Raw genomic sequence first — 17,346 nt, 5'->3', positions numbered from 1 at the left:
AAGATGCTTTGTTCCTCTTATATCCCAGTCAGAGTTAGCAATGGCGTGAGCCATTATTTGTTATCCTATATTTTTAGTAAGGATTCTCGCTTCTGGGCTTAGAGGATTACCAGCAAAAAAGCCCATGAGTTTGTGCAGAATCCTAGAAGTAGTCTAATACACTGAAAAAACATTTTAAACAGAAAGCTTTTGTGACTAGCCAAGTGGAATACTTGAGGAAAAAAGAAAAAAAAAGATCACTAAAGCTGTGGAGGATTTACAGTTTTGTTTTGTTTGGATCTGTACAGTAGCCCAGCCCATAAATAGAAACTAGTTTTTATATTTGCTTTGCTTTATTTGAGAGTTGTGGGAATGATGGTAACCAAGCAACATCACAAAGCTGGAGAGCCCTGCTTAAGACAATCACTGGTACCCTCAGGAGCCCAGATACATTTAGTGCCTAGAGGAGCTATGGGGTCTCCATTTTCCACAGACTTCAGGGGCTAGTGAAGATGCACAGAAGAGCAAGAAAGAAAAAGATTCTGTACAATCTGTGGACTCCTACAGATTTCCCATGCCTCTGTGAAGACTGCCTCTCTCCTAATTGAATTCTGCCACCCCTTTGAGTCTATTGTGAGTTTTATTCGCCATTTTTGTACACTGAAAGGCCAATCTGCCAGGAAAGCTTGCTTTTATTGAGGTTGAGGAACTCTCTAAAATAATGCATCTCTGACAGGATAGGCAATGACAAGTTAAAAATAATCTCCACAGATTTACTAGAAAGTTCAGAATGTGGACCCCTATAAATTTAAGCATGTTAGTTTACACAGAACATAATCTTATGATTATTTCTAAAAAAGATCATAAAAAGTGTAAGTAAGTTCCAAAAAATACCCACAATGTCATTTTCTGGGCAGAAACTACCCTTCCATTCATCTCTAGTAAACCAGAACAACTAAGCATTTTGCAGCTTCTACAATCAATGACAGCTGGAATACCTCATTCTCAATTAAAGTGCAATCACCACTGTTTTCAAACTGGCACATCCTCCAGGTAGTCTGTCTTTGGCTTCCCAACAGGAGGACAGAAATTTCTCGAGTCAGTAGTGCTTCATATTTCGCGCAATTAAGTGGGATAAGTTTTGCCCTCATTCTGCAAAATGTTTTTTTGCAGCACTTTATAAAGCAATTCATTCAACTGCCACAAAATCATATAGACATTTTCTTAATACCGAAATACATACATTGGCCTAGTTATATACATTTCAAGGTATACTCTTTTGGTCAGGATATGAGTATATAAATGGTACTTTTTAAAAAAGTTTAAGTGATTTGCTTATCTAAACAAACAGTAGGCAGAGAACAGATATGCTTTTAATTGAATGAGGGATAACTTCAGGAAACAAAGAAGGGTATCTGCTAAACATAACGCGTAGTAGATAATGCATTGATGTTGTGGATACTGAGTTTATGCTGCAATTTAGTAGACTATTATAGCAGCTAAGTGCCACAGGTAAGCCAGTGAGATCAGTACTAAAAAACAACATTATATAGCTATAGCAGACATGTGCTTAACACATAGAATAAACAGGTATTATGAAATTTACAGTGGACACTGAAAGGCTCAATCTTGAGGAACAGGTTTACAACTTTTCCTTTCCTAGGCATTATTATAAGTTAATCCTAATTGCTAGAGACAGAAAACCATTTCATCCTCTCAGTCCAGGCTGCAACAGGCAAATACACATAATGTTGCAGTATCAGCTCAGGTGACACTGGATTTTGCTGTGTGCTCTGAATATCAAAGACTGAAATAAATAACATCAGAAAGCCCCAACCATATACTGCACATAGAAATGCTTCCTCCAAGTTAAACTGGAACATGGAGATTAGGGGAATTCAGAGGATTTGGCCTCCTGTTGCCCTTGCTGTGCTTATGAAGAAAACACCAGACCAGGAATGTGAAAGCCAGAACCTTCCATCAACAGTATATCATGCCAGGATACCTACAAGGTTAAGTCTGCTTTTATAACAATGCAACTAGGCATGAAGCCCCCTGAAGGAGATGGGATCTCCTGGGAATCCTTACAAAGCCCAGCAGAGGGATGTTCATTGTGCACCATGAATCAGAACAGCAAGTACCATCTTCCCCTGAGGGAGCACTGGCCCAGCCGTGGGGCCAGGAATACAGCAACAATGAGATCCTCAGATCTGGTTCCCCCTCACTCCTTCCTAGATGACCTAACCTCCGGAATAAAGGAGGACTGAGAGCTCACAGCCAGCTATTGTATGAGCTGTCTCACACTCCTTTTTCCTCCCAGACACTCCTGCAAGAGCTGAACACAACCTAACCCAATGCAATTGTTTCCAGGAAGCATGTGCTCTGGATTTTACAGCATAGAGGTTTTGGGATTAGAAATGTTCCTTCTGTTATAAAAGCCTAATCCTTACTACCCTCCTTTTAGGATGGGGAAACGTCCTCTTTTCCTGTTCTATATAAATTCTAAGAATGGGATTATAATGAACGTAAATGAATCCTGAAATCAATCTACAAATGTAAATAGAGCTCTAGACTCTTCTGAACTTTTAACAGGAAGAAGGAGCAAAATTACCCAGAGGATCCTGGTCAGCCTCAGTCATGACTGTAATGAGAACTCACTTGCATGTGGAATTTCACATCACAAAGGAAAGCATGCAGAGCTCTCTCAGGCCTGAGACAGAAGGCTCCATGAAACACTAATTTGTACGTCAAAGCAGTCATTTCATGGGAATGACATACAAATAGCACAAAAAAGCCCCAAAGTTTGGAGCAAACTTTTTATGTTGGAATTTACTGTTTCTTTGATGACTTAAAATATTTTGGCCTGGACTTCAGTATAAAAGCTTGTTATAGGCTCTTACTCATTGAGGAATTTGGCTAAAATTAAGCAGAAATACCACTTTTTTTTTTCTTGCTGGTGGACTTGGATAAGAGTGAGTGCTGGTGAAAACACCGAATGCCTTTGCTGAACTCAAATATATTATAGGCTAAAGGAAACCACAGTTTGGCCCAGTCTAATGGCATAGTACCCTCAGTATGGATCATTCATTCAGAATTTCAGTCTATATTTACTTTCCTAGGAACAAATACGTATTTACTGCTGATGTTGTGCCCCAGCAACTGACACCTCAGCCCCAGCAAATGACTTAGCACCTCTGTTCTAAGTGCCTTTGATACATCAAGAGTAAAGTCTGCTCCAGAAACATCAACTCACCCACAAGACATAGTCTGCATACTTTATTGTATACTAAAAAAAGCAACATTACATTTCATGAGAAAAAGTTGCATGGAAAACACTACCTGTGTGCACAGTGTTTGTACCATCTCCAACCTTTGCTTTGGGAACTGACTTCCACTTGTTTCAGATTTGCAAACTCAACAATACATTGATGTTACTTATTTTTCCCTTTTATTTCTTAAGAACTTTGCTTGTTTGTTTTAAGGAAAAGTGGGCGCAATAAAAATAAATATGGCTGCAACCTATCTGGCTCATTTTTAGGGTCTCCAGGCTTTCACAGGGTATATAACTACGTGGTGTATGCTCTGCTCACATTACTGATGAAATCAAGTCAATGTAATTCCTCATATGGAATATGGTCCTCAGTAGGAAAAGCTGAGGCTTTCAGATGTCAGCAAATAGCTTAACATCCATACCTGCACATGTCACAAACACTCCCTGACCACCTTATATGAGTATGAGATCACCTTGATCAGCTGATATGCTAAAAACTGAAACTTGCCTCAGCCACCTTAGTGTTTTAATCTTCAGTTCATAAGTACATCTCTCCTCCTAGCGAATTACTAGAGCCAGTGAATTTGAGAAGCTATAGGAGCAACTCCTGGTGTCTGTTCAGGACTACAGCACATTCTAAAAACTGGCTATTAAAAGCAGAATCACCAAGTTACAAAGTAACAGCGAAATGACTACATCTTTCACATATAAACAAAATGCTTAATTTAACACACAATATGCTAACAGCAAACTATCAGTATTCAAGCTGTCCCTGAAGCATGGCTGAAAATCCTAAGCCTGTATTGCTGTCGACGCTTCACAGCTATTTCCTGCCAGCAGCAGATAATTAGGGAGCCGACTTACCTGAAGGACTGAGATGCCTTCCAGATCAGAGATGGGGTGTTAAGTGCCTGCTACTATGCACACAGAATTGACTGGAGGTGTGACATACTAACACCAGTGAGTCAATGGCTTTGGGCTGCAGCTGGAGTGCTGCCCCTCTGCCAAGGCACTAGCAGATGACCAGCAGCAGGACGGCACAAGCGTGTGGGCTGCTGCACAGTCCCAACTCCTGGTTCCAGGCAGAGGAAACCATCAGGAGCTGCTGAGTCAACAACACTTGATAGCCAGGGCAAGCTGCTGCATGTGCAGCTCTAAAGCATCTCACAGTGGGGCTGTAAGACTTGCAGAAAGTCACCATCACATCTAGCTTGTGAATTGCTCCAACGTTTCCCTTTTCACAACCTCACCGGAATGCAGAGAAGTCTCCTGGCTCTTCATCATGGCTCACAGGGCCAGGAAGGCAGGAAGACCAGCTACACTGACACAACGGGATACAGGAAACAATGTGAGATGCTCTCAACCTTTATCAAAACAGGCTATTAAGAGAGGGAAAAAGCCAACAATGAGATGTCCAAAACAGAAAGAATCAGGACAAATCCCAGTTCTTGTACTTACTATTTACAAGACTCTGATTCATACTGCTCCTGGAAGTTTAAGATCGACTTCAGGATCAGAAGCCATTTATGGTTGATGTATTTTTAAAAGAGCTTTTTCCTTCTTTTCGGTAGTTGTTCCAGCAGAAAAAATGTTCATAGCAAATGACGACAGTAGGACTAACTCATGATACTTCTCAGAAAATTCTGAATTTGTTGCAAATTTCTGTTAAAAACATCTTTTGAGTTAAAATACCACAATACATACATTCTGGATTAGTTGAAATATACAACTGGTGTCACTGAGATATATTCAGCAATAAATCTACACCTCAAGATAGAGATCTGCTTTTTGCCAAGCTAAGCATATGAAAGGAGCGAAATAATCTCTACCTGATCTGCAAAGGGCTGATATTCTAGAACCAAGTAATAAATATCTTGTCAAGGGCTCTTTATGGTACAAATTCATGTGCAAAGTGCAGAGAAAGCAACAACAAAAATCCCCACACCCGCATAATGACAGCCTGCTCAAACTGAGGGACTATTCAGAAAAATTCATAGAGCAGGCAAGGGTGCTCCATTCTTCATAGATGCAGGCCTTCAGAATGAATGATGCAGCATCATTGTACGTAGTACTAAAGTTTTTCAGTTTCTAAAAACTAAAAAATCATTTCAGAAATTCACTCTAGGAGGGTAGGGCAAATAAACTCTGCATCCATGGGAAGATTTATGATGAATTGCATTGGGTGCATTTTGGATATTTGATAGGCAATTTTTAAAAAACAACAAAGGAAACACAGGTTGGCCTGGAGGGAATAGAAGGCAGGTTTTATCCTCCGGTCTGAGGACACAGAACTGGATAAAATGCACTGCCGTTAAACAGAAGCTCACTCCTGGTCATCCGTGAAGAACAGCTGACAGCGAGCATCAACCTGAATTCTGTCAAGGAGCTAGACAGACAGCAATTATGAGCACCAGAGTCGCATATCAGATTCTTAACGGAACAAAAATACACACATGGTACAGTAAATATACTGAACTGCATGGACTGCTTCAGGGCACAGGGTGCAGCAAACTGGCTGGGGGCAGTTTACAGATCAAACTTTACACAGCTTTTTCTACTATAAAAGCTTCTGGTTAATCCCGAATTACACAGTGCTGTTAGCTGTATGACCCTAGCACTGAGAGGCTGGGACAGAGGGGGTTCTGTTATGCCAGGCACTGCAAACACCAAGGGAGCAGCAATCTAAGTAGTCAAGTGGGGAAGAAGGGAGAATAGAAATAGGCACAGGAGGAGGTCATGCAGCATATCAAGAGCAGAGATGGGACAAGAACACAGAGGGATTCCTGCATCATTAGAGTATGTTGGGTGTGGGTTAAGAGATCCTTAATACCGGCTTTGGTACAGAACTGTACAGAATGACTGAAATGCCCAAATGGTATAATTTAGGTCACCACTGAGACCATCCCACCTACATTTTTACTCAGTTTTGCAAAGCATTTTATGAACATTTCTCTATCCCATTCCCACTCACACTTTAACACAACAAGGAGACTGATAAGCTTTACTCTTGCATCAGAAAAACCCAACCTTCAAATTCCACCCGCCAGCTCACAGTCTGTACTGGCATTTCAGCATTTTTTTGTGTGTTGATAGTGTAAGGTTTCCATTTGATTTGTGCGTGTGCTGACTATTAAATATATCCGAAATTAGCAGCCTTTTCCATTTTATTGTTGCCATTGTTATTGCAGAAAAGAGGGCTACATCCCCCTTTAACTACAAAAGCAGAGAAGTTTCATAGGACTATGGAGATTCTGCTGAGAATGCAATCTCCAGGAACTAGTTTGGGAGGAAGCAAAAAGATACAACACATTTTCAAATTTCAATTCCTATTTAGAGAATTTTCAGAACATTATACACTTTAATTATTCTTTTCATTACATCTTCTCTAAAGAAAAAGTAAAGGGAGCAGAGAGAAGAAACACTTTTTTTAAAGAAAATTTAAGGCTATACAAATGTATTTTATATGGACAAGGCACTTTGAGGAAAAAAAACAAGAGGGAGAATTATTTTAATCTCACATATTTAGAAATGGGTAGCATATAAAAATAAAATATCCCTTCTTCATTGTATCAGAGGCCTATCTTTCACTCATTTCCCTATGATCATTGTCAGAACTTCCAAGATAAGGGAAGGAATAAAGGAAAAACTCAGATTGCAGCCTTCTGTCATAACAGACCTGCCCATTCCTACCCCCAAAAATGAACATGCTGCAAATGCATAAGAGAAATGTGAACTGTGATAGCTCTCTGAGGAGGAAATTAACTCAGTCTATGTAATATGTAACATTAGCCCTATCAGCAACAAAGGTGAAAGCCCTGATACGGCTTCCTTCAACTCTGATGCCTTACAGTTAAGGAAAAGGAACAGAAAAACTTGAGGAAAACCTTCAAACTTTAGGTATAACTGGACATTTTAAAAAGCCCCAAGACAAAACATAGCATTCTACCCCAGTGAAAAGTCCAGTGGATTACCAGAGATACCATCAACTTGTCCATCTCATAGGCCTGGCATTTAAGCAAGAGAAGACTTCTGAAAACAGCATCTCCCTTAGGATACTTGTTTGACCTAAATCTAGCTGCTATAATATCATGGAAAGGCAAGGGACAGAGCTGTTTAAAAAAAAAAAAAAAAAATCAGAAACTGGAAAGCAAGGTAAAGCCCCAGATCGGGAGCCTGTGTAACAGAGGTGATGTAGCCAGGGCTGGCCAGAACCTGTGATCTAAGCTGCTTAACAAACATTATTCAACAGAACAGAGAGCTGCTCAGTCAAGTACCTTTTAATGTTTTACACAAGAGACTGACACGTACCAACTGGCAAATCAATTCCTGCAAAACTAGAACTGGAATTCCACAGATTTAATGCCACAAGAGAAACTGTCATTAAGAAACTACACTCACCAGCAACACAGACAAGTTTCCAGAGATACATGTGTTGCGTTGGCCTTACCGTTTACATACCTTTTGCATAAATGGAAATGGAATGGCACAGCCATTTTTGTAACAGCTTGGAAAGATGTGCTCTCTGTATGCATGGTTCTTTTCTTGACAGCCTGTCATTTTGGTAAAAAGACCTTTAGAGGTTCAAAACACTGAAGCTCTTTCTGTTTCTCGCAAAGGAATGTTCACATCTGTCAGTAATCACAGGAATATTAACACACCGCTACTAACATGTAGCAGTTAGGATCTACCAGCAGATCTCTTGCAGGCTTCTCAACGAATTACGAGACTTCATTCACTTCATGCCATCCGAGGCCAAATCTTCCATATATATTATCAGCCTGGATTCATTAGCCACTCTGAGGCAAAAGCTTAGGTTTTTCAGATCTTGTTTAAAAAAAAACAAAACCCAAAAAACCTAGATTCTAATAAAAAGCAAATAAACTCCTGGATGGCTCTAAGTTTCAGGCACTGCCCTGAATATGGGGACAGAATCCCAAGCACTCTGGGGAGATGGCCAGAAACAGGAAAGGATCAGGCCCCATTTTTATTCCTATACTGATCCCGATAAAAGATCAAGCCGTGGGATGGTAAATTTGGTACATTCTTTCAAAGAAGAAACTATATGAGAATTTAAAACTGTGATAGAAAAAGAGCATGCAGAGTCAGACCAGCATAAATCATAGTATCTTTATCTCTGTTTCAATATATGAGAGCACAGATGGCACACACACTTCTTAGACTTCCTCAGACCACACGTGCTGAAAATCTCACCTAGGAGAGTTCAGACAGTGCTCATATGGCTGATATATTTCTATGCTATCCCTGTCGTCTAAGTGCTTTTTGGCTGTTTCTTTTTATCAACATGATTTATTTGTATACTTGGCCTTATTTTTGTTTTTTTTTTCTTTTTTTTAACTTTCAGCCACGAGCAAGCACCCTTCTACATCTGCATTAATATGGAGGCCTAATAATTTATGGTCTATCTCTAAAGTCATCCATCTGCAGTTCAAGAGCCTGTGTATCCCTGTGCTTTCCATTTCAATTAACAGCAGGTTCTTTCCCAAAGCACCTTCCTGTGGCCAGTACTGCAATCTGAAAACATCTGAAAATGTGTCACAAAAGTCCCCCTGAAGTCCATTGCCAAAGCTCCTTAACTAGCAAAAGACAAAGTCTTTTTTGGAGTCTGGTAACAAATTTATTAATAACAATAATTTTAAAAAAACAGCATAGGCAATGTCACTCATGTTATCGCAAACATGGTGCCTGCAGGCATCAGTTCCAGTGGTTCACCATTCCTGCCATAAGGCCTGCAGGACTACAGCAGCCCCGCAAGATCCTCACTCACTCCTGTATGTGTGTGGTGAAGACCCTTCACTGCGTTCCTACCTTACAGTCCAAGGCTTCAGAATAAGTTGTCCTTGCCTAGGTCTTCCAGCAGTGCAGAAAGTGGCACTTCCTGCCATGCTGTTTGACCATTTCTATTAAATCACTTCTGAAGAGCTGGCCCTGACTTCCCAGGCAGCTCAGTAAGGATGCAGAAGCTGGTAGGCATAGAGTTCAGCCCGGAACGAGCACTACAGCAAGACATAAGAGGGCCATATTTTGTCCTAAGCAATAATAACTAATCTTGAAGGTTGGGTTGGGAGAAGGGAGGTTGGTTTTTATGTTTGGTTGGTTAAGAAAAGTTACAGAGAAGTAATCTTTAATATTAGGCTCAAGTCTCTCTAAAAGAATGAAGATAATTTTAAAAGAGCACAATTAAACCAGTGAGTGATATTTTAAAAGTGTGCTATTCGGTTTAATTAAAAATTGCAAAAATCATTGCTTTATCTCTTTAACATGATGCAACGCTGAAAATAACTAACTTTTTTGCAGTTTAATAGACCTTGCAACTCCAAGACAATTCCTTTTCCATTTAACAAGCCCCTTGTTACAGCTTAATAAATCTGCTTTTGCTCTTTAGCAACTCATTAAAATGCTTTGGAAGGTACCACTATTCACCTACAGCCTGATTTTTGGAGGACCTGGCTGCACACAATTCCAATTAAAACTTTCTATACTCAACATCTCTGAAAATCCAACACTGAGAAGGCAATTAGAAGCTTCCTACCTTTCCTCATCTATAGGATAGTGAGCCAAGAGAATCAAAATAGCGCTCAGGGTCAGATACAGTGTAACTTAAGAGAAGTGAATCATGCTAATGTTAACATGGGAACCTCAACTCATCCCATCAGCATAGAGAAAGGAGACCCATCATTCTTTGTCAATTGGTGGCACTGCAATGGATGAATTTACATACAAGACCATCTGTTGTCAGAACAGGCAGCAGCAGAGTGACTTTCCAGAATGCCAAACTGCCCTTGTTCAGAATTTCCTTTTTTTGTTGGCCTGTCCTCTCTATTACAAAATACAGTGCTTCACGTTCTAGAGCACCTCTCGTCTCAAAACACTCTACAGACTGTGAACCCTCTCACAGAGCTGCCACAAGTTTCAGGACTGAGCACCATATAAACACAGGACTACTCCAGTGAAAGGCAGCACACAACATCCAGCCTGCTCCACAGCTCGCTCTCTCATATGGTATTCCCGGCTAAGGACACAGAGCCAAACTCCTACTCAAATAAAAAGTGCTGCAGAATTTATAATATATATGAAGTATTGATAGGATCTTAGTTTGAAAAATCCCATCCCCAAAAATTAAGCTGCAGAGGACCTGGATTTCACCTATTCCAGGTTCATGAAGGCCTTGGGTCTCTCACAACAGGAATAAATTGAAAGATTACATGTCATACTGCAATGCAAGCCCAATACTAGATCATTAAAACTTTTAATGCTTAGAACTCTCTTATATCAAGAAGCCAGTAAACTTAAATATAAAAAGTAACTACAAATAAAAAAGCAGAAGTTAAGAAATATTAAATAGACCACAGGGCAAGATACTGATTTTACATCAGTATCACAACAATGCAACCCCGCTGATGTTGAGGATTTCCTGTCTTCAGTGTGTGCCAGGAAGAATTATGATGCTTTCCATAGTACCCTTTTACACAGAAAGATAAACCCTAGAGAGCCAGAACTCTTCTGCTGTAAAGCTGACTGGTCAGCTCAAGGTTTCCCCAACACACTGCTGTTTGGACAGCTATTTTAATTCTTTTAGGATAAAGTAATCATTATTACATTAAAAACAGTCAGTACAGCAATTGCAATCAGTTAGTGCAGCTATGCCAACCACATTTTCTGGCCTTACTACCACAAAAACCTCTGATCCACTGACAATTTGGTGAAGAATCAGCATGTGTGGGTCAATGATTCAAAAGGCACAAAAGAATGGATATTAGAAACAGGTGTGCGGTCTCAAAAACAGGCAACAAGGAGAGAACTGTTCTTGCTGAGTGACAAGGAAGCAATAATAATGGGCCAAATTCTGTGCTTGCCTTGGGGATTTCAGTCAGTATAAGCTCCAGAAGAATCTGGCTCTAAACTAGTAACACGTGAACTGGTAAGAGCTCATCATTTCCACTAGATTCTTAACCCAGTGCCCAAACCTGAGAAAAAATCCTATCTGTCACTTCCATCAGGTCCATAGAAACTCTGATCTTGTTTCAGTGTTACACAGAGGAGACCTCCCTTGCAATTCCTCCCTTTCACCCTCACCTCACAAGCTCCTATCCCCACTTGGGTATCTACATAGCTATGGTCAAAAATCTGGTGCTCTCTGACTGCCAGTGCTCCTTCTAGCACGTAGGTACTTCCCTGAGCTCCCACTCTCCCCAGGGCTCTTTCCAACCACCATCTTCTGCTCTCTGCACTACCTCAGGCCTTCAGGCCCTCCTTTTGCACAGCTGCAGCAGCTGTTATGGCTCACCTGTATTTGCCTCACTTGGCAGACCTTTCTGAGGACCCATGACAGGTATATCTCTTGCCCTACACTTGCTACAGCTCCGTGTATCTGACACTATGCCTGACCTTCCACCTCTTCCCTTCCTCTTCCCTTACATTTCAGATCTGGCTGTCCCTGTTGGCCAGATGCATCACCTCATCTTTTGTGGCTTCCACTATGTTTGTACATGATGTAGTTTGGCTGCTGCAGAAGAAACCCTTAAGTTTTTGGGAGATTCTCATCAGAAATGTGTTTCATTCTTCCGCTCTAGTAGTGAAGTGGCTGCAGCACACAGGAAGCTTCAGGAGTCACAGGCCAAGATGCTGAAGCCTCTCTCCATTTAAGTGCTGAGCAAACACTCTGCCTTCAGGGTATCCCTCTCTTCAACTCCAGAGAAAACAACACAAGCTCTGATCCTGCCACTGAAGCACAGCTTCTGGCCAACAGCTCAACAAACCAGGCTGTTCAAAACAATTTATAGCCAGCACTAAGTTATTATCGGAAAACAGAATTACAAAAAAGGCAACATTTTATTCAGACTGAGTCCAAAGGTCACTAAATCAAATGCTGCACAGGATAGTATTACTGCATAACACAGTTATTCCCCCCATCAACACTGTAAGGAGTCGCAACAGCGATGACATCTTGGGACTTGCAGGTTTTTCCATGGCTAGTATAAACCACACACTCTGCACACATTCCCACGCAGTCTGAGTACCACCATACCGAGACTGCATGTGCCAGGCATTTAGTGCATTTAATTACACACAGAGTATCATACATGGCACTGTAATCTAAATACCAAAAGTAGACAACTTCAGTGTAGTGCAAGAGTAGAAGCCACAAATTGGAAGTGTCCGGTGCACTGAAAAGGTTTTTGTGTGTTTTTTAATTTATACATTACTAAGAAAAGAAATAATTCAGTTTGAAATGACCATTTGAGTACACACTTCATCTGAAGCTCAAGTTCTCCTTCTTGGCAGTGGCACCTGAGTCAACACAAAAGGCTCAAGGCCTGATCTACCACCCCATTAGCTGTTAGTATGCAGGGGCCTTCAGCAGCAATAGCCATGTGCTTCTCTGTGCCACGGAGAGCACTCACACAGACACACTGGTGCTGAAGCTTCAGGGCAAGCTCTGCACAGGTTTCTAACAAAATCACCTATGAGCCCAAAGAGCTACTGCCTTTGACAAACTTTTCGTGGCACAAACACTATCCTTTGGTGCTGCTCCCAAACACCACAATTCCCTAAGCAGATGATGTACAAGGCTAGGACAACAAACACCAGCCCACCTGCCCAGAACATGGGACATTTATTCTTGAAGCACTGCCAAGCAGGTTGGCCTCACCAATACAGCAGTTCCTTAATTGCAGGATAATAACTCAGTGAGGCTGCATTGCTCAAACAATAGTGGTAGCAGCTTGTTTAATGCTAACCCAAAACATGCCCACAACTTTCTAGAATAGGCATGTCCTAAGGAATCACACTCACAGTCCGCTTGGCCATACACAACACGAGCAGGTAACATTACTCGGCACCACTCAGAATATAATACAGCATCAGCCATCTTAGAAGATGAAGAACAGTTCACAGATACTTAAGCAACATCAGGTTTAAATTACCTACAACTTTTCTGTTTTTAGAAGTTCAGCAAGACCTTTAGCCGATAAACATCAACTGAAATAAAAATATACCAACTTACACAGGCCAAGCAAATACCACTGTGCAGCAGCACAGTGGTATTTAGAAACAGGTAAGGCTTCTTTGCCACTTGAACTCTTATCGTTTCAACACTTGGAAAATTAGATTCATCAGTAATTTAAACAGTGGATACAGTACGCAACCATAGGCATTTTTTTTTCAGTCAGCAAGCCACTAGAGAGAGTACTGAAAGGCCTATTATAAAGGCCAATCACTATCCTTTTCTTGAGTGACCACATGAAAATCAGTGACCGTTCCACAATGGATTGAAAGGGCCTTTTGTCTGAAGGAAAAGGACAAGGAGTCACAAAAGTATTGCAGATTTATTTGTAACTCATGGTTTTTGAGGAAACTGTATAGCTTCAGTTAAGAGCAAACCAGGAAAAAAAACGTGTTTTGTCAATGTTGTGCCAGAACTCTTTCCTAATATATGTACGCAGAGAGCATATTTTTAGATTAGTCTCTTTTGTATTAAAAAAAAGATGGAAAAGCATTCTATATTGTTGTTTTACAAAAGAAGTTTAAAACATATGCCAGGAGTTCTGACTTTATTCCAGAACTATAATTAGGGGCTGCAGCACTATTTGTCTTGTCTAAAAAGCAAATCATCAGAAGCCTTTTTCTCAGTACAAGAGCTAGCAAAAGTATAATTACACTAGGATAATAAATGAAAGCATTGCGACTGCTTCTTCATAATTCAGAGAATTTGCCATCACCCATAAAGTGTACGGGGGCTTCTTCATCAAAAAGACAATTTTCACATTCAGAAACCAGCATTTGATTCTGAACACATCTTCAAGTTTGTTTTCAAAGTCTCTCAAAAAGAAGGGTCAATTACACCTGCTGACTTTTTCTCATAAATAGGAAAAAGTTTTGTCTCTTTCCCCCCCTCAATCATACTTTCACTTCTCAGGTTTTATACGCAAATGCACACACACTCAAAATGAGATTTGCACATATGATTTCATTACAGAGTTTCTAAACAAGCTTCCTACGGACAAACTTTCAGCAGGAAAGGCAGTGAAGACTAGTAAGCAACAGATTTCTTCTAATCCATATCGAGAACTATGGGAATTACCACACTTCCATTCAGGAACAAAAGTCACAGCTGTCAGACTTGCCCTCTTCACCCATCTGTTCCAACCACGCACCGTGAAACTAAGCAGTCGAAAAATGTCAATTTTCATTCTCCAGCTTCTTGCTGCTCTGCAGCATCCCAGAGTTTATATTCCTTGTGCTCCCACAACCCTTCTTGAAGTCAAGCAATACACTTTGCACACACCAATTGGTAAAGATTCCAGGTGTACATAGATTTAGCTCTTCTGACTGCCCTACCAAATTACATCAGGCAAGGAGCTGGTCTTTGGCGTGCTACAGGAAGGCAGTATCAGGACCAAATTCTTTGCTGTGAGAATCACACACGATGTCACTTTCAAATACATACTGGAAGTAAAAGCCTTGGCATGCAAAATATATCCCCAAGGTCCATGGCCCATTATCTCACACACACAGCATTCACCCTGTAAAACATGGAGTTATAGTCCTCAAGACTGTAAAGAAAACCTTCCATATGCAAAGTACAGGCAAAACAATGCTGCATTGTCTTCTTGAATCTCAAGGTGCTCAGAAACAAACAGCTCAAAGAGGTGTGAACTCCACAGTCCCCCCCCCCCCTCCAATCTCAGTGAAGTGCAGGGCCAAATTCTTTGATATAATAATGCTACAGAATGCTGCTTTCAAATGATGTATTAGCAGGGGAAGGTGGTAGACTGGGATGCCGAAAGCCCAGACTAAAATAAAGGCACTTTACTATCAAAGTTAACTATTTCACTACTGATCATTTTTGCACACGAAGGAGAAAGTTGCATGAGAAAGCTGGTGAAGCAACTGAGGAGGAAAGAAAATGAAGAGGGAAGGATGGAGAAACACGAGGATAGAGACGGTGAAGAAAAACAGGGAGGATGGAGGAGACAACAACAGCCATAGGTATGGAGGCATATTCCCCCACACAGTAACACAGACAATAAAATCCTTCAATATGGAGGCAGTCATGGAGCTGCACCTTTATCCTCCAGCCCACAGTAAAGAATGGAGTTCAACCTTTCCTTTAGATGAGGAAGGCACCACTTCAGGTTGATTTGAGAAAATGCCTGAGGAGTTTTTTGAATTCTGCATAAATAGCATTACCTATAGCATCCAGAGACCACTAAGGCTGGGACTCTGAAAGCATACTGGGAAATACAGCCCCTAGAATGACAAGAGAGGCAACAAGTGTGGATGAAACAGAACACAAATATAACCTGTGGAGGGGGAAGTCTGGGGGGAATTAATACCAAACAAACTGGCTAAAACTACTGGCAGGCATAGCTTTAGCATTTCCACCATTGCTAGAAGAGAACTAACTCAAAGAAAATGTAAAACACGTTTCAGGCCATTGGAATCTTGTGTTTTCTCTTAAAAATAGGCCCAAACCACATGTTTCAGTTCCAGATACAAATTTCCTTAAAATCTGGGAAATGGCAGGATGGTATCCTGACCTAGCCCTGTTTCCATCTCTTCGAGTGAAAAAAACTAGGTGAAAAATTTTTTTTATCTAGATCTAGAACCAAGCCTCCCCTAAAACAAAAAGTGCTTGGAGATACAGTATTCAGTTTTTAGGCTCACTACTAAATGCCAGATAAAACAACAGCCCTCAAGCCCATGCTTCTGTCCACCTGCCTGAGTAAGGACTATGGAAGCAGACCCTTCAGTTAAGGATAATCCTGCAAATACTCTGAAGGGTATTTAATTTCCTCCATCTTTCCTGTAACATTTTCTTACATAGTAGGCTTCCCAGAGCTGTGACCTTATCTCCTTATATATTTATACAGCACCCGACACAGTACAACCCTTATCTAGATTGGTGTCTCATTACATTTAACAGATTTTGCTGTGCTTGCATAGGGCCAAATTCCTTCAAGTCCTATAACACAATCAGTGGGAGAAGAGAACACTCACAACCTAGCAACAGCGTTCAGCTCCAGCAGGTTGTGATGGAGCCTTACAAAATTCATCAACTTGTTCTAACCTAGGAACCATTCTGTATTTATATGGGTTGACTCTATTCATGGAAACAATTGTGGCAAGGGCGCAGTGTCCTGCTCACAGCAGCTTAAAAACTGTAGCTAGTGGCATTCAATAGGCTACCACCCAGAAGGATTTCTTTCAAGGCTATTGCAAATAAGTTTCTGGCTAACCTTGACATTTTGCATGCTGCACTCTTTTTAGTTTACCTTCTTTGAATAATCACATTTAGAAGATATTTTACAGTTGCATCAGATATTTTAAGGCAGGGGCTCAAAGAAACAGGAGAAAGGTGCTTTATAACTTATAACTATATATAGCAAGTCAAATTAAAAAGTTAACAGAAAAGAATTCCCAAGGAACACCATTAGTTGCCTTGAAGTGTGTAAAGCATATGCACATTTTCAGGCTGGAACTAAGCAATTCAATCTAGGGGAATGTGACCTGAAGTGAAGGAGCTAGATTTCCTGTGATGCCTTTTAGTTCTCCTAAGGAAAACATATCTGGTAGTATAAGTGATTCACATCTCAGGATTATGAATAGTGTAAGCTTCTTCCCTAGCCTCAGCTTCATTTACAGCTCAACAAAGGAAGCATTGCATTATGATAAAGAATAACAAGAGACTATTGCCAGGTGCTGCTGCATATCAAAGAATTGGACACCTAATGATTAAATTTTTCAAGCATAGTAAGAAAGACGATGAATGTAAGAAAAGCACTGTTACCTTACTGGTCTTTTATCTTGGTGCTGATAAAATAAATCCACAAATGGGTGGGTTTGTGCAGAAACAGTAGCTAGGGCACAGCAACCTTCGTCCCTACCTTGTATGTCAGCATACACGGCAGCGTTTCACAGGACATGCACAAGCGTAAGGCAACATTTCATGACCAAACGGACGCTGGCTCAGCGCGTTTGGCTGCGAAGATACCAGGGATAAAAGGCTGCGCTCGGAAAGACCCAGCTCTGCGCTCTCCGGGTGTGCAGTTAATCATTTATGATCAAGGCTGTTA

At 40.8% G+C, this 17,346-nt stretch overlaps 1 protein-coding gene across 3 annotated transcripts in view; it reads right to left on the bottom strand.

Moving 5' to 3' along the window:
- The window catches only part of SPATS2L (spermatogenesis associated serine rich 2 like), an 89,510-nt gene that overhangs the window by 71,678 nt on the left and 486 nt on the right, over positions 1–17,346 (bottom strand). The window lies entirely within an intron of this gene.

This window comes from Dromaius novaehollandiae, chromosome 7 (assembly GCF_036370855.1).
Source record: "Dromaius novaehollandiae isolate bDroNov1 chromosome 7, bDroNov1.hap1, whole genome shotgun sequence".
In the NCBI taxonomy this organism is placed as follows: Eukaryota; Metazoa; Chordata; class Aves; order Casuariiformes; family Dromaiidae; genus Dromaius; species Dromaius novaehollandiae.
This window is presented reverse-complemented; position numbering and strand designations above follow the sequence as displayed.